This window comes from Globicephala melas, chromosome 4 (assembly GCF_963455315.2).
Source record: "Globicephala melas chromosome 4, mGloMel1.2, whole genome shotgun sequence".
Lineage (NCBI taxonomy): Eukaryota > Metazoa > Chordata > Mammalia > Artiodactyla > Delphinidae > Globicephala > Globicephala melas.
Genome location: NC_083317.1, coordinates 94,957,473 through 94,974,330, shown reverse-complemented (window position 1 = coordinate 94,974,330; position 16,858 = coordinate 94,957,473). Strand labels below are relative to the sequence as shown.

Genomic DNA, 16,858 nt, shown 5'->3' with positions numbered 1-16,858 from the left:
GCTCTTGCATTTTTATTGCTACATGCTGGACATTACCTGTCAAAAAAACAGCAACCTTTACATGCACACATAAAAATGAATTTCTGCCTGTATCTCAAAGTAGATATTAGAATGAAGCCTATCAACTAACACAAGCAGTCAGCATTCTAGGTCAAAGACGCAGCAGCTGGGCATCAAAACACATACTATAGATTTTTTTTTTAAAGATACAGTGGTCTGAATGCCATGTCCTTGGAATTTTTCATCATAGTTCTTTAAGTTGCCATACTGCATGGAAATAAATCCAAATTATCGGAAGAGAAAATAGGAAATAAAGTAATGGTCTGCTAATAAAAACATTTTTTAAACATAGCAGTATTCCTTCTAAATGATAAGGGCTGACTTTACCTAAATTGTGTATTTAAAATGAACATCAAACAGTCATACCTCTTCAGTATTATAGGAGGTCTTTCTGCATAGAACTCATTTGACCTTCAAAAGAACTTACGTTTGTGACAAAAATCTTTATTCCATATCAGCGATTCTCAATGGATGTGCGATGACAGAATATGTAGGATTCATTCCCTTAGAATTGCATCAAAATTTCAGGGTAGGAGGAGTCTTTTAAAAGTGCACTTTCCCAAGTTAGTGAGAAATATTACTGTATTGGTTAGAACCTGCAGCATTCCTCAGGAATGTCGATGAAAAAGATAGTACTACATAATTCTCCTCCACAGGAGAAAAAAAGACTCATTAAAAAAAAAGCAGGATCTCATCATTCTTAGTATTTGGATGAAAAGTTTATATGTAGACATTTATGGACAAAACTGTGTATAACTAGCAAAAAAAAAAAGGGTAAGCCAATTCTGAGAATAAGATGTTAACTTATTACCTCTGGATTTAAATAAACTAGAAAACAAACTCATTTGGAGGTATCTACTAAGACATATGTTTTTAATAGGAGACTCCTATATATAGTATTTGTACCTTGCTTTTCTTCGCTTTATTATTATTACATCTTTCCATGTCCATAAACATAAATCTCTATCTTTAATATCTTCAATTAACATCCTTGTACCCAGTTTAGACACATGTCAAATTATTTCTAGAAGCAAAACTAGGTTGAAGGGCTTGCGTCTTTTTAGAACCTCTGATAACAGATCTCCTGACTTCCCAAGAATTATATCAATTTGCCCTCCCACTACCAGTATACGACTGTGCCAGACAGTCACCCTTTTGCCAACTCTAGCTACTGGCATTCATCTCCATAACTGCTGTTTTCATGACTCTCAAAATGGTTCATAATTTGGTCAGGGCTTTGTCTGAGCTGCTTTACCCAGGCACTTAACATCTTTCTCATCAGCAACAATGATGATGGTGGTGGTGGTGATAACAGCCACTGACATTTAGAACAATAGCTTTGTTCTAAGCATTTCACATATGTTATCTAATTTAATTGATACAACAAACAACTTTACAATGGGATACTATTATTATCCTCTCCATTTTACAGATGAGGAAACTAAGGCACAGAGAGATGATGTAAATTGCCCAAGCCCACAAAGCTAATAAGAGGTAGAATTTGGATTCATGCCCATGCAGTCTGGTGCTAGAGTCCTTGAGAATCAACCTTGCCTTTCCAGGTATTAATACATACCTGCTTATAACTCATCCACCACATGGAAAAAGATTCACGAAACTAGAGAGATCACCATCCATTCCTATCTTTGGGAAAACAGTTACAGTTTTACAGATGTGAGCTTACTTAAATACAACTAGCCAAGGACCTTCCCATCTGGATTCTCTTCCCTTTTAAATCAGAACCTATGGCCTGCCTGTTCCCGCCTGGATACAGGACACTCACGAATAGAAAGGCACTAACTCTCCGTATCGTTCGCACCAGTGGGTCACATCCCTCAGCCTTGCACCTCTTGGATGGTCTTGCCCCTGCCCAATATCCAGATAATCACAGGAAGCATCAACTGAGCCTCAACAGCCCTTACAACTGCTGTGGTTCTATCTGATCACTGTAGATGAGACTTTTGTACAGGGTAACAGACTCTTGGGTTTTAAGAAGCAATTGAGCATCATGTGCAAGGTCCCAGCTTCCAGGGTCCACCACTTAGAAGCTGTGTGCCCTTGTGCCCTTGGACCAGATGCTTAATCTCTGAACGTCAGTTTTCTGTACGTAAGGATAAAAATAATTATAGCTCATAGAGTTTATATGAAAAAAGGTTTATAAAATGTTTAGCACTATGCCTGACACACAGTAAATTCTTGATAAATAGCAATTATTATTTCCAGACATTTCAAATGTTAGCTCCTTTTTGTTATTCCTTTTGATCCCACCTTGAGAATTATCATGATGTTATATAGTCCAAACTGTCTCTAAATTAAAAGTGCCTCCAAAAGAACAATTCTTCAGAGATGTATCAAAAGATGAAATAAAAGCATTCTTCACCTTAAAAGAAATCAATATTAATGCATAATATTATATAAAATTTTCTTATATATAGATATAAGATATATAGATATCAGGTATCTATAAAGTTCAGCTTAAATGCTGTTACTATAAATTAGGGCTAATATTTTAATACTTGTTACCCAATAAATATGAAGTATCAACATTAATACACTATGTATTAATATTAATGCAGTCAACTAATTATAATAATTAATATTAATGTAATCACATACAATAATTACTGTCAAAACAATAGAGAGATAGATATTTCATGTTACTATAATGCTGACTACGGCTCTACAGAAATACCTGATGACATCTAGAACAGTCAGTAAAACAGATGGTGCTGGGAACCTACTGAATACACAGTCTCAACCACACTTCCAGGAAGTATCCCTATGAAGAAGCAAGGGATTAATAATACCCCATAGAATGCATAGCATTAAATACAAATAGTTCCTATCTATTATTGGGAAATACAATATTCTGGTTAAACTGAGAAGGATGAGATCTAGTCCCCCAATTTCGCTTGGATGGGAGCTACTTTCTATTTCTCTTGTGCCTTAAAAAAATAAAAGTACTCTGAAGGTGAAACACTAGAACAGAGGGGAAGAAAGGCAGGCAGCAGCCTCCCACGCCCTTTCTCATATGAAAAATCCAAAGCTGGGGAGGAAGAGGAATGGCATTACACAGTCAACAAGCGTTGATCATGTTAGACCACAAACAGAAATTTCCTCAGGGTAGCAAAGTGCAGAAGAACTTTGCTTTCAAGCCAGATAGATACGGGTTCAAATTCTGATGTTGCTATTTACCCTCTGTGAAATAATGGAAAAGTTCTTTATCTTCTTTCAGTCTCAGTTTCTTAATCTGCAAATGGGGATAGTAACAGAATCTACCTCATAGGGCTGTTGTGAGGATTAAATAAGTTAATACACATAAAGTGCTTAACACAGTGCCTAGTCCAAATGAGCAAACAATTCATTTTAAATATCATGAATATTTCTGATATCTCAACAGTTAACTCTAAAACTGTACAAACTATACATTACTTTGCTCTCTGACACATACATATACACATTTGTATACATCTCAGACAGCCCTCTGGATCTTCCATACCTGAAGGCCAGTAAGGGCAATGTTCACCGCCACTGTACAGTACAACTTAAAAACTGTGATTCTGTGAACCTGCATCTTGTGCCCCACTCACAGCACAGGCTTGAGACGTGATCTAGACAATGAGTGTCTGGGCTACAAGAAATCACCCAGGCCACAATCGGTGTCTTCAATTCCGGTACATATTACAATCTTTGGTTATCGTCAAAATAACATTTTGCTCACAGCATCAGGCCAACATCTCCATCCCAGTGAGTCACAAAGAAGAGAAAGAAGAGCCAGCGGGAGTATTTATAGGTCACTGACTTGAGGCAGGGCCAAAAGTATTTTTTTAACCACCACCTCTGCCAAAGGGACTATCTGTGGATTCTCCTAATGGTATCTTGAAGCTTTTTAAAATAACAAATGAAACTGAAAAGAAAAATAGAGATATCAAAACAGCTATACTGAACTATTCTCTGAAGCTCATGACAAATGATGTAAAAATCTCAGGAAAGAGACAAACTACTTTCTTTCTGTAAGATTCAAAGCAGACACTTAGAATGTCAAACTCCATGAAAGAGAGGGAAGAGGAGAGACAGCACCTGGAGGTGAATAGAACCCTCATCTTCAAACAGACTTGGACAAATGCTGTTCTTAATTATTGCAGGGGAATGGTGTAGGTGGGCTCCTCAGACACTGGGACCCAGCTTATGTCAGCTACACAATGAGAGTGGGACCCTAGCACACACAGGTCCCCTTCCACACTACCTTCTTATGGAAACTCTTATGAATAAGAAAATAGAGGCCTTTATAGAAGAATAATTTTATCTGAACTGTGTAAACTGGAAGTTTTTTAGTGTCTTGTGGAGGAGTGGAGGGAAGCTAAATTTTATACTTTTTAAAAATCTCATGTAATGTTAGCAACTGACCAAATTCTCCTTGAATTTCATATGTACCAGGAAAAGGAGCTAAGAAAACAGTCTTCTGAAATGTTTCCTGGATCCTTTCCTCTTTTTCCACAAAAATAGAACTACTCTTTTTTCTTTTTTGATGGGAGATGAGGATTATATATGAGATTTGGCAACCTCAATGCACATATGAGAAAGCCAATTGTATAACTACAGGAAGTAGATCCCCCAAAATTATTCACTTCGGAGAATTTCAAACTTTGGTGCTAATGCTTCAAAATAATAACCATCACCATCACTGAATGCTCCCTCTGTCTTGCTGACTACCAATTAAGGACTCTTAATAAAGAGTGGCTTTTGGCAACCAGACAAAGCTGGCCATTCAGGAGAAACCATAACTCCTGTCCTCTGTAAACCAAGGAGAGGAGGAAGTAGAATTCTGTGTAGCCGGGAAGAAACTTCATAGATACAGGGCCATGGGGACGGCAGCTGAGGAACAGGAATTCCCACCACCCAAATAGGGCTCTGGAAGTCTTGGTAAACTGCCAGGCGCTGCAACACCAGTAATTGGTTCCCAGAAGTTCCTCAAATTACAGGGACTAGAGGAAGCCAGGCAGATATGGCGCTGCATGGGGATACAAGGAGACCCATCTCCCCAGAATTAACGTGGGGACTGCCTCTCCGCCATCTTCGGGTCTCCCACCACCCCCAAAGCTTCCTTCAGGTGGACATAATTTGGGTTACTTGCAGGACAGAGTTGTGGCACAACTTCATTCAACTGAATGGTATCAACATCTCATCTCTCAGACCCAAACTTTCGGGGTTTCACTAATATTTGCTCATTATCCAATCAGAAGTATCAGCATCACCTGGGAACTCGTTCATGAATGCAAAGTCTTGGCCCCACACCAGACCTATGATGGAGACTTTCTGGAAGCGGCCCAGCCATTTCTGTACTAACAAGTTCTCCAAGAGATTCCGATGCACGCTGAAGTTTCAGAACCCCTGAGCATCCTAGAGCATCACAAAACTTAGCTTTGAAAACAACATCTGGATGGATGGTGGGCAATAGATAGGTACATGAAAAGAAGAAACCCTCTCTGTCCACAGCTGGTTTCCACTCCCGAATCATTTTACTTAATTGTTCCCCTTTGCCAAAAATGTCCCCTCTCATGCAGCCTTTTATAATGAGCAATCGATTGCCAATAGCCAGTCTTTTAAAAATTCCCCTATCTTTGCAGTTTCTCTCAAAATTGCACATTATTTAAGAGGCCTGTCTTTTACACATTTTTTATAACCCATAGAGTCATACAAATCTTCCACAAACTCTAGCTAATATGAACGAATACAATAATAAGTACTTTGGGGAGCAAACACTCAAATTAGTAAGGTCTGGTTTCCTATAGATTACCAAAGGGTGAGGAGGTGAAAGGGGGAGAATTCAGATAAAATACGCGTTGACTAAGAGGCAGAAAGGAAGCAGAAAAGTTATTCGGAATAGATGCCAAGATTTTGTCACACGCTTACAGTAAGAAAAATGTAGAGTAGGGAAAAGTATTTTTAAAACCTTCTTTCCTTGAGAACTAAGTTAATAATAGCCCGGCTTTAAGATATTAGGTAAACACTTTCTCATTGAAAAATGTTAGGCAAACACAGAATATTAGCGTGAAATATGCCTTAAATTATTTAAAGGATACAGACTATTTATCTTCTATAGACAGGAATTACCTGTTTTCAATGATAAAATTCAAGCAGATAAATTTTTGATAAAACTGTTATCTTTATAAGCTGTTAATAATGTATCATTTATACCCAAGGCTGAGACAAACACATCAGCCATTGAAATTCCTCAGCAATATTCAGGCTGCTGAATTTGTTAGCAGTAGCTAATATACTAGCCTGCCTGATTTTTTTTTTTAATAAATTTATTTATTTTGGCTGCGTTGGGTCCTCGTTGCTGCACGCGGGCTTTCTCTAGTTGTGGCGAGCAGGGGCTACTCGTCGTTGCAGCGCCCGGGCTTCTCACTGCGGTGACTTCTCTTGTTGCGGAGCACGGGCTCTAGGCACGTGGGCTCAGTAGTTGTGGCAGCAGGCTCTAGAGTGCAGGCTCAGTAGTTGTGGTGCACGGGCTTAGTTGCTCCGCGGCATGTGGGATCTTCCCGGACCAGGACTCGAACCTATGTGCCCTGCACTGGCAGGCAGATTCTTAACCACTGCGCCACCAGGGAAGTCCTAGCCTGCCTAATTTTAACTGCATTTACTCAAAGAAAAAAGTTGATGAGAAAGCAAGAGTGCAGAGATAATGTAATAGAGCAGGTGATGAATAAATAATAATAATTATTAAGAAGCACCCATTTTCATTTTCAATCTATTTGTCAGATGTTAATAAAATTAATCCTTATTCTTCCATTTGGCAGATAAGAAGGCATATCGCAGCAGTTCTCAGCCCTGGCTGTACATTAGATTCTCCTGGAGAGCTTTAAAAAAAACCCTGCCATCCCCACCACAGAACAACTGGACCACAATGTCCGGGGATGAGGCCTGGGCACTGGTGGCTCTGGTGCTTTATGAGGCTTGACAAACACTGCTCTAGGAGAATTCTTTACGAAAATCAGTTTGAGACAAATTGGCTATTTGGGGACTTGGTCATTGAGTGGACTGGTTCACTCCATTCCCAAAGAATCAGGAATAGGACACAGTCTTATTCGCCTTAGGTTTCCTGGGAGATGTCAAATATACCCTATGGTTATGAAGGAGAAAAAAATACTTAATTCAATATTTCCTGGTTACCCTTTGGTGGGAGGAGAGGGGAATACGCTGACGGTGAGCCATTGAAATAGCGCATTTGGATTAACTAAGATGGTAAAGGGAAAGTCAGAGATCCGAGTTATCTGTTATTCTCAGAAATGTTCTTCCTTCTCCTTCGTCATCACCATCATCATCACCATAACTGATACCTAAGGAGGCCCTCCTGTAGTAAGTACTTAGAACACAAACTGAGAGTAAGAGGTAACTCACGAGTGCCTTGACTCATTACCTGGAAATTAAAGAGAGGTGGGGAACCTATTCTGACATCTCTGGAAGAAGCCTATGTCTTCCAGAAAGTCTATGTCATTCTTTCATAATCATATGTAATTCTTTCATAATCTTTCATATCAAAAGTATACATCGTATGGGCTTCCCTGGTGGCGCAGTGGTTGAGAGTCCACCTGCCGATGCAGGGGACACGGGTTCGTGCTCCGGTCCGGGAAGATCCCACACGCCGCGGAGCGGCTGGGCCCGTGAGCCATGGCCGCTGAGCCTGCGCGTCCGCAGCCTGTGCTCCGCAACGGGAGAGGCCACAACAGTGACAGGCCCGCGTACCGCAAAAAAAAAAAAAAAAGTATACATTGTAAATTGAGACATAAAATTTTAAAGGCAAAAACATCACCTTGGAAAGCAAACATGTTTTAATACGTGTTCTGACTCAAGTAACATTACCTGATACCAAATACAAGCCACAGCCATGCAAAGTACTTCCATTTACACAATCTCACTTATGACACAGTGTTGTCGTTTGTAGGCTGTGTACCACTTTCTAGTACCGGGAGATCTCTTGTAATAATCAATTACTGTAGAAGCTTTATGACACTAGCGTTGTACTCTATATTTCATATCTGTTTTTATAGCTTATTGTTGGTAAGATGGTTTATACGATGCCAAGTCTTTATTCAGAAAAGCTGTTCCTCTTCATAATATTGTTCTTACAGAAAAACATATCTGCTTTAGGATAAATCACTCAGTGCTATTGTTTCCAGGAATATGTTAAGGCAGATGTAGGGGCGTCCTCTATGGTCCTCAAGCCAAATCAGGGTAGTCCCGGGTATTATATGCTGTTGCAAATCTTCCTTTTTTCCTAGCAAAAACTAGATAAAAATTCTCATTTTAACTGTTGAGAAAGTTTTCAACTCTATTACCTTAGCATATAATGTCAAATCCTATTTTTATCATTGATGTTTTTCAAATTCAATACAGCTAAACTTTAAATTCATTATATCTAAAAAATAGCCTTAGTATATCTAATCAATTCGTTTTATGAATTTTCCTTTGATTTTAATGCAAACTCTAAGAAGGTCACCCCAGTTGTACAGAACCTGAATCTAACAGGATTATGTGCCTATTGGCTTTAACGATTGGCTTGGTGACAACCATCTCTTCTAAAAATTTCCACTTAAGTGAAAATGATGTATTTTGGAAAGTTACTAGAAATTTTACTATATTTCACAGTGATATGGCTTTAAAAGATTACAAGTTTTGATTCTAATCAAATCTAAGGCAGCAGCAGGTCAAATAAGGTCTTAAACGTTGTCGAGTGTTTCATTCAAGGTTAGTGTTGCCAGTACTGATAAAAACATTCAAGATTACCAAAGTCAGTGAACTTCCTCCTTTACAGTTCTTCCCCTCTTTAAACTTACGAATCTCCTTCAAATGATAACTTGTTCCAAGGTGTGTTAAAAAATTTAAGTTGTAACATGTACATTTTCATTATAAGTGCCCTTTCAGAGGTAGTTCAAGAAGAATAAAGGGAAACCTCTCGAAGAGCTCATTACTTCAAGAATGGTTAAGGGGAAGTGGAAATAAAATGTGGTTAGGACTGCCCTATATTGGGAGTTAGGACATCTGAATGGTAGCTCTGGTTCTAGGATGACTAATTGTCCCTCCCTCTGAAGTGAACATTAAACCTCTCGTGGTCTTGAAAGCACCTGTACAAAGAGAGTACGAGAATGGCTTTCTGTAAGATTACTTCACACCTTTAAAAGGCTAGACTTCTAAGTAAACTTGGAATTTGGTTTTAGTAAGGTCTTAAAAACTCTTCGTCTTTCCAATTAAAAATGTGCCATCTCCTATAAATGTCACTACCGGTCTGATATCCTGCCATGACAGTCCAGACATGAGACAGGAGAAAATGTGACAGGCTTATATAAATGCTATTCCCATCCTCTCACTACCCTGACTTTGCCAGGAGCCAGCTCAATCCTGGAACACTTCAAAAAACATGTCCTTACCGCTGAAGTTCTAGAATAGGGATTCAAAATTAAAGTGTAAGAGAAGGCTTCAGTTCAGATTTGAGCCCAGATATATGATTTCACACCTAGCTCTTACATTACCATTCATTTGGGCCTCAGTTTATTCCTCTGTAGAGTAGAAAATAACAAGTCATTTTACAAATGCTATGAGATTTAAGTAGGCTTTAAGATAGAAGTAGAGGAATATGGGAAAAAGAGCTTCTAGCATCTTGGGCTCTTGGGAAGGCACGTACCATCTACCATCACCACTGGATCATGTCACTTGTTGCAACTTGTTATTCTCAAGTCCTCAAAAATATCTGTGGATGAATGATGATGACAAAGCAGATGTCAACATTTAAATTTGAAAACGTCAAATGGGAGGAAATGCGATGTGTGTGAAGGGTAAGTTTAAATCCCAGCCAATCATCATTAACTACATGGTCTAAGACAACTTACTTGACCTCCCTACATCTATTCCCCCATCTGTAAAATAGTGCAATTATAATTCTTCTCATTGGCATTATTTTGAACGTTAAATGATATATGACAGGTAAAAAGTCCCGTATAGTACCTGGCACATAACCGGTACGTGATAAATGGCAGTGATTATTATGTAACAAAATCTGACTAGAAAACTCAAATATTCTGGACATCAGATCCACTACTAATAATATTATGAGCTACCTCTCAGCCCCCCATAGGAATCTTTGGCTTGCAACTTGCCAGCAAGTTATCTTTAAGAGAGGACAATCTGTATTCTACAGAAGACACGTGTTAAATATTTTTCTTCATCTGAAACTTTCTAACCCTCATCACCTTACGTGTTGAAGGAACCGCAGTGTAACTCTGAAGCTCACACATTAATAGGGAAACACGGTGACAAAGTGCAGTACCTCTATGGGAAGAGTTAATTCAATGAAAGCAGCCAGAGAAGCAGAAGGAAGGAATGGTAAATCAAATATGATGATTCTATGACAAGCCCACAGAACAAAAAAAGACCTGCTCTCTAACTATGTTAGCCTATCCACAAAACAAACACCTCAATTAATTTTTTGAATTCCTTTTTAATATACCCATTGGGGTTTTTTAAGCTATGTTCTCTGCACTATTTTTTTTCAGTGTTGCTCTAGAGAATATAATCCTTAACCTTTCACCATCTATTTAGGGTTAATACAGTACCAATTTCACAGAAAATACAGAAACCCTGCAACCATATATTCCATTTAAAGTCCCCTCCCCCAATGCACTGTACTTCATGCTACGGTTGTCAAATGTATTACATCTACATATATTAAAAGGCCCACAAGATAATGATATAATTTTTGCTGTAAATAGTCTTAAGTATTTTAATCAAATTGAGAAGAAACATAGTCTTTTTTATTTATACAGGTATCTACCATTTCTGATGTTTTACATTACTTCCTGTAAAATTCAAGTTTCCTTCTCATAATATTTCTCTACAGATTAAAGAACTTTCTTCAGCATTTCTTATAATACAGATCTGCTGGCAACGAAGTCTCTTACATTTCTGTTTATTTAAAAATATCTTGGCCTCTATTCTCAAAGAATATTTTCACTAGACGTAGATTGCTGGTTTGACAGGGTTTTTTCCCCTCTCTAGAACTTTACACTGTTCCACTCTCTTCCAGCCTTCACAGCTTTGGGCGGGAAGTCCACAGTCATTTGAATCAGTTAACCTGTATGTAGTGTGCCATTTTCCTCTGACTGACCTCAAGATTTTCTTCTTATCTTTAGTTTTCAGCAACTTGACTATAGTGTGCTTTGGTGTATTTTTTTTTTTTTTTTGTATTTATCTTGTTTGGGTTTCACTGAGCTTTTTGAATCTATAAATTTATGTCTTCCATGAAATTTGAAAAAAATTTGGCTATTATCTCTTCAACCTTTGTTTGGCCCCATTCTCCTTCTCCTTTCCTTCTGGGATATTAAACATATTTTAGACTTTAATATTGTCCCTTAGAGTTCTGTTCACTTGTTAATCCCTTTTTTCTTTTTTTCTTCAGGGATAGTTTCTACTGATTTATCTTTACGTTTACTGAATCTTTCCCCTCTTACTTCCATTCTGCTATTAATTAAGTCCATATGGAGGATATTTTTGTTTCAGATATTGTATTTTTTAGTTCTGAAATTTCCCATTTGTGCTTTTCTATGTTTCCTACTTTCTTGCTGACATTCCCTATACTTCCATTCATTTGTTACAAGAATATTTTCCTTTATCTCAATTAAAATAGTTGTTTTAAAATCACTGTCTGATAATTCCAACAACCAGATCATCTCAGGGTTGGCTTCTAACCATTTTCTCTTGAGAATGGGTCATAGTTTCCTGCTTCTTTGTGGGCCAACTAATTTTGGATTGTATACTGAACACTGTGAATACTACTTTGTGAAGACGCTTCATTTTGTTATATTCCCGTGAACAGTATTGATGTTTATGTTAATGGTAATTAACTTTGTTAAACTGCAAACTTTGTCTTGCCTGCTGTAGGTAACAGATCAAATCTCAGTTAAGTTCTTTTACTTTCACTGTGCTGCTTTGAGTCTGTCCAATGCTTGTCAACCAGAGACTTGGGCAAAGTTTACACATACAACTGGGGCTTTCCTTGTCTGACTCTCTTCTTTCTGGTACCCCACCCCCCACCCCTTACTTTCAGGTAGCTATGGTCACTCCAGCCTCCGTCCTTTTGTAACCCAGGCAAGAAAGATAGCAGGTTTCATCAGAGCTTCAGCTGTTCTGGGCCTGACAACAACTGAAGAATGCTTTGAAGTCAAAGCTACAAAAACAGACAACTCAGATGCCCTTCTTTCAGATGCCCCACTGCCCTACAAAACCTGCTTGCCTTTTTTCACTCTCAAGAACTTTCAGGTAGCTACTTTTTAATATTTTGTCCTGAGTCATAGTTGTTATCTGTGGAAAGTTAGTGTGTTCAAAGCTCATTCTATCATACAAGGAGTGGAAACCACAAATATCTCAATTTTTTAAAAATCTCAAAAAATATATATGTATATAATCAAACATTAAATGGTGAACCACAGGCTGCCAAGTCTTTCTTTACCCACTTTAATCTCATTTTACCCAACCCTTTACAAGAGTCACATCGTGTTGGGTCTACTTATGATGGCCAATGAGCATCTTCTATTGTGCATTTTAGCTCACCCTCAAGCCTTCATTTATATCTGATCTCTGCTTAGTAGGTCTTTGTTTCCTAAGAGCAGGGTGTGCATTGCTGGTAAACCAGATGACATGAGGTGGCCGAGACACAACATTAGATAGCACTGAATCACAACTCTTCTGATTCTGTCAAGGAATAAATCTGTTTGGTGCTAATATGCCTTTAACACCTCTAATAGTGGCTAATTTCCCCCTTTTCAAACATAGACACAGCAGGTCTCATGTGAAGAACCTTCTCCAGGCAATAGCATCTAGCTAGAAATGAATAACATTATTTTGTTTACACTTGCTGTATTTTTAGAGTTACCTTCTATTTGTAGTGATAACTGTTTTCCATTTGTGATAATCATATGAAGTTTAATTTAAAAGTCAAATTCACAAAAAGTGAATTGATTATAAAATAATAAATGACAGTATTGGTCATATACAGATAAGAATAGGAAAAAGACTTGTAGTAGATTGGATAATTCTAGTTGCTATAACAGATATCCCCCCATTTCCCAAACCTCTGTAGCTCAACACAACAGAACTTAATTCTTGCTCATGAAAATTCCAACTGGATGTTCTGATCTATCGTAGTTGTCCACGTGTTCATTCAGAGACTAGGAATGACAAAGTCTCTACCAAGTTCAACACATGAATTCTAAGATCACTTTGAGCATGTCTGGCCAGCAGTCAGGGAAGAGAGAACACGCATGTCATAGAGTATGGCAGGTTTTTATTGGCCAGGCTTAGAAAAAAATGTAGATGCATCTGCCCACATTACACGGGCTAGAACTCAGTCTACGACCACACTTAACTCTCAGAAGCCAGGAAATGGGTCGAATTCTATGCCCAGGAGAAAGAGAGTCTGGGGTTTTGGTGAGCATCAAATTCGGGAAACTGCACTAAAATCTGGGAAGCTCTGTACTAGGTTATGTTCCTTCAAAGCAGAGGGGAGGAAGGAGCCGTCCTGTCTCAGAAACCTCCCTTTTGTAAGGATGACCCTGGATATTAGTGTCTCTGCTTCCTGTTCACCTTCTAGCCCCCAGTATTAGGCTTCTACCCAAGAAATGCAGAGACAGACAGGCCATCCTCAGAACTGTTCTCTCCACCTCAGCAGACTTCTCCCCACACAGGAACCTGGGGTGCTCACTCTAGCTCCACAGTGCTCAAGGCTCACGTCCCCCCATTTCCTTCCTAGCAGTTTGGTAATCACCATTTACCAATCCTGCCTCTCACCCTCTCCACAAAGTCTTTGCTATTGGAGAGTCCAATTAGCTAACCTGAGAAAGTAACCAGTGTTCAGGGTAATTGAAAGCTCTTCCTCCCTTCCCTCCTGGGAAATTAAGAACATTTTACACAGTGGCTTCCTGGAGCTCAGGATGTTGTTTCCAGTGTGGCCTAGTAAGATGCTACAACTGTGGCTCCTGCCTGGACCACCTCGGACCGCGGAGGGAGGGAGACTGACAGGGAGGGTGGGACCTTCCTGATAGGATGGCTGTCGCTACACCAACCCCTCTTCTTGGGTATCTGGCCTGTTCTGATTTGGCTACTCCCTCATTCAAGAAAGGGTGCCAGCTTTTTAAAAGCAGGACATGCCCCTCTCCAGGATTTTTCTTTGACCTCCACAGATCACAGAGGACTTAATTCAGGGTCTGACTTCTCTGCTTGGGCTCAGTAAATGTAACTGAATCCAATTCAAATTACTGATTCATCACCACTGAGACATTAGCAGTGATTTAAATTGTGTCCTACATCTTCCTTAAAAACAGTATTTTTTTTTTTTTTTTTTTTTTTTTTTTTTGCAGTACGCGGGCCTCTCACTGTTGTGGCCTCTCCCGTTGCGGAGCACAGGCTCCGGACGCGCAGACTCAGCGGCCATGGCTCACGGGCCCAGCCGCTCCATGGCATGTGGGATCTTCCCGGACCGGGGCACGAACCCGTGTCCCCTGCATCGGCAGGCGGACTCTCAACCACTGCGCCACCAGGGAAGCCCCTAAAAACAGTATATTCAAGAATAATAAGTGTGAAAACTTTGTTCATTCCCAAAATGCTGTAATTAAACAGTCAACTCCTCACACTTGTCAGAGCACAGCGGAAGGCACCCACGGATGCTGGCCTTCACTCGCATGTGACCGATGCTTGACACCCGCTATTTTAAATTCGCTAACTGTTGGCAGAGTGCATCAGCAGGCATTCATTTCTATAAATATGTTTCAGAAGAGAAGCAGCCCCTGCAATAAACAAGTCTTTCACGAGTGTACCGATAAAATGCTATCCAGTGGAGAAGGCTTCTGACACTGAATCTTAAATCCACACTCCACACACTCACACCCTTTTAAGAAAATATGTGGAGCACCTAGATTCAGAGACAGTTTGGAGCTTCCCCACAACGTTTTGTTTGTTCATTTGTTTGCTACACTGATTTTAAGAACAACACCATCTAACTGGTCTTCTCAGCTGCCTTGTCTATTCCTGCAGAGTATGAGGTGCTGGAGCCAGAGGTTTGAGTCCTGGATTCACCACTTTCTAGCTATGAAATTTGGAGTAAGTCACTTTACATAATTTTTAGAATTTGCTTTAAAATTCTCTACCCAAAAAATAAAAGGGAGGCAGGGGTGGTGACACAGTAGGTGAAGCAGGATGGCCAAAATATTGATGATTTATTGAAGATGGTTAAGATATAAGTAATTCATTCTATCTACTTTCATATTTGTTTGAAATTTTTATAACTAATTTTCAAAGGACACTTTTTATTATCTAGAGCATAAATAATTTTCCAAGTCCTTTTACAGACCAATTTTCTCTTCTATTCCACAGATAAATGGTAGAGGACACATTGGGAATTCTATCCTTATTTTGCAGCACAATTCTTTTCGGCTTCGCTGTTCTCAGATGTTAGTAATATAACAAGAAGGACTTTACCTTTTTTCCCTTCTACCATTCAGCTGTTCAGACCTAGGAAGAAATCAAATTCCCTGACGTGTATTTCACTGCAGTCCTTGCCTCTTACAGGCCAGCCGAGATCCTAGGTGTCTGTACATAGCTATAATTTGGTGTCATTCTCAGTGTTTGCTCTGAGATGTCAGCCCCTCGATACCTCCTCTTTCCAAAAGGGGAGCGACTGGAGGTGGGAGGAGGAGAGGACATGGGAAGGGATGTACCGCATTCCATTTCAAGCGCCAACACACAGTTGTGTTTTTCTCCCGTTGACTCTTCAACGTCTGGAGTGATCAAAACACAGATGCCACACCCACAGAGAGAGGAGACTAGGAAGCTGATGTGTTGGTTCAGTATATACTTTTCTTTTTCATCCTCACCTCAACTTTCACACGTAAGTAATGCACTGAGAGAAAAAGATGATTTCCCACTGGAGCTCCAATAGCGCCAACATAAACTGCTGGTTCCCCCCGAGTTATATTAATATAACTGACTCACGGGTGATCTCTGTCAAGGCTGAATATGATAATGTCAAAACTGTGTATACCAGGGAAAGGCTATTTGAAACACTTTCTCCAAATTATCATTTTTACTTGTATCCCAACAAAATCTGGACACCTCTTTTATTACTGACAGATCATATAAAATTCAGACTGTTTTCCATCATGTCTTTGAGAAAAAATGAACTCTGAATATAATTTTATTACTTGCTTCATATGTCTTCATCAGCTAAATTAACCTGGATCTGTTCTTTTAAATTATTTTAAGTGTAAAATCATGAAATCAGTTTGAATTTTATGTTAAAAATTTAATAATGATCACTGAAGTAAAGGTTAAAAATACATTTAGGGCTTCCCTGGTGGCACAGTGGTTGAGAGTCCGCCTGCCTATGCAGGGGACCCGGGTTCGTGCCCCGGTCCGGGAAGATCCCACATGCCACGGAGCGGCTGGGCCCATGAGCCATGGCCGCTGAGCCTGCACGTCCGGAGCCTGTGCTCCGCAACGGGAGAGGCCACAGCAGTGAGAGGCCCGCGTACCGCAAAAAAAATAAAATAATACATTTAAACCAGCTAATATCAGCATCAGAAGAAGAGAAAGTATATAATGACAGTTCTAATTATTACATTCTCTTGTTCTGCACTTCTGAAGAGCAGCAATTAAATCTCTGCTTAGACTTATGTGGAGAGGAAAATGTTCTGCACCTGCCATACAGATACCATTTCATTTCCTTCCCCTACAGAGAGAGGTTTACCTC

At 39.4% G+C, this 16,858-nt stretch overlaps 1 protein-coding gene across 4 annotated transcripts in view; it reads right to left on the bottom strand.

The window, feature by feature from the left end:
* TNIK (TRAF2 and NCK interacting kinase) overlaps positions 1-16,858 on the bottom strand; it is a 413,295-nt gene that overhangs the window by 227,131 nt on the left and 169,306 nt on the right. The window lies entirely within an intron of this gene.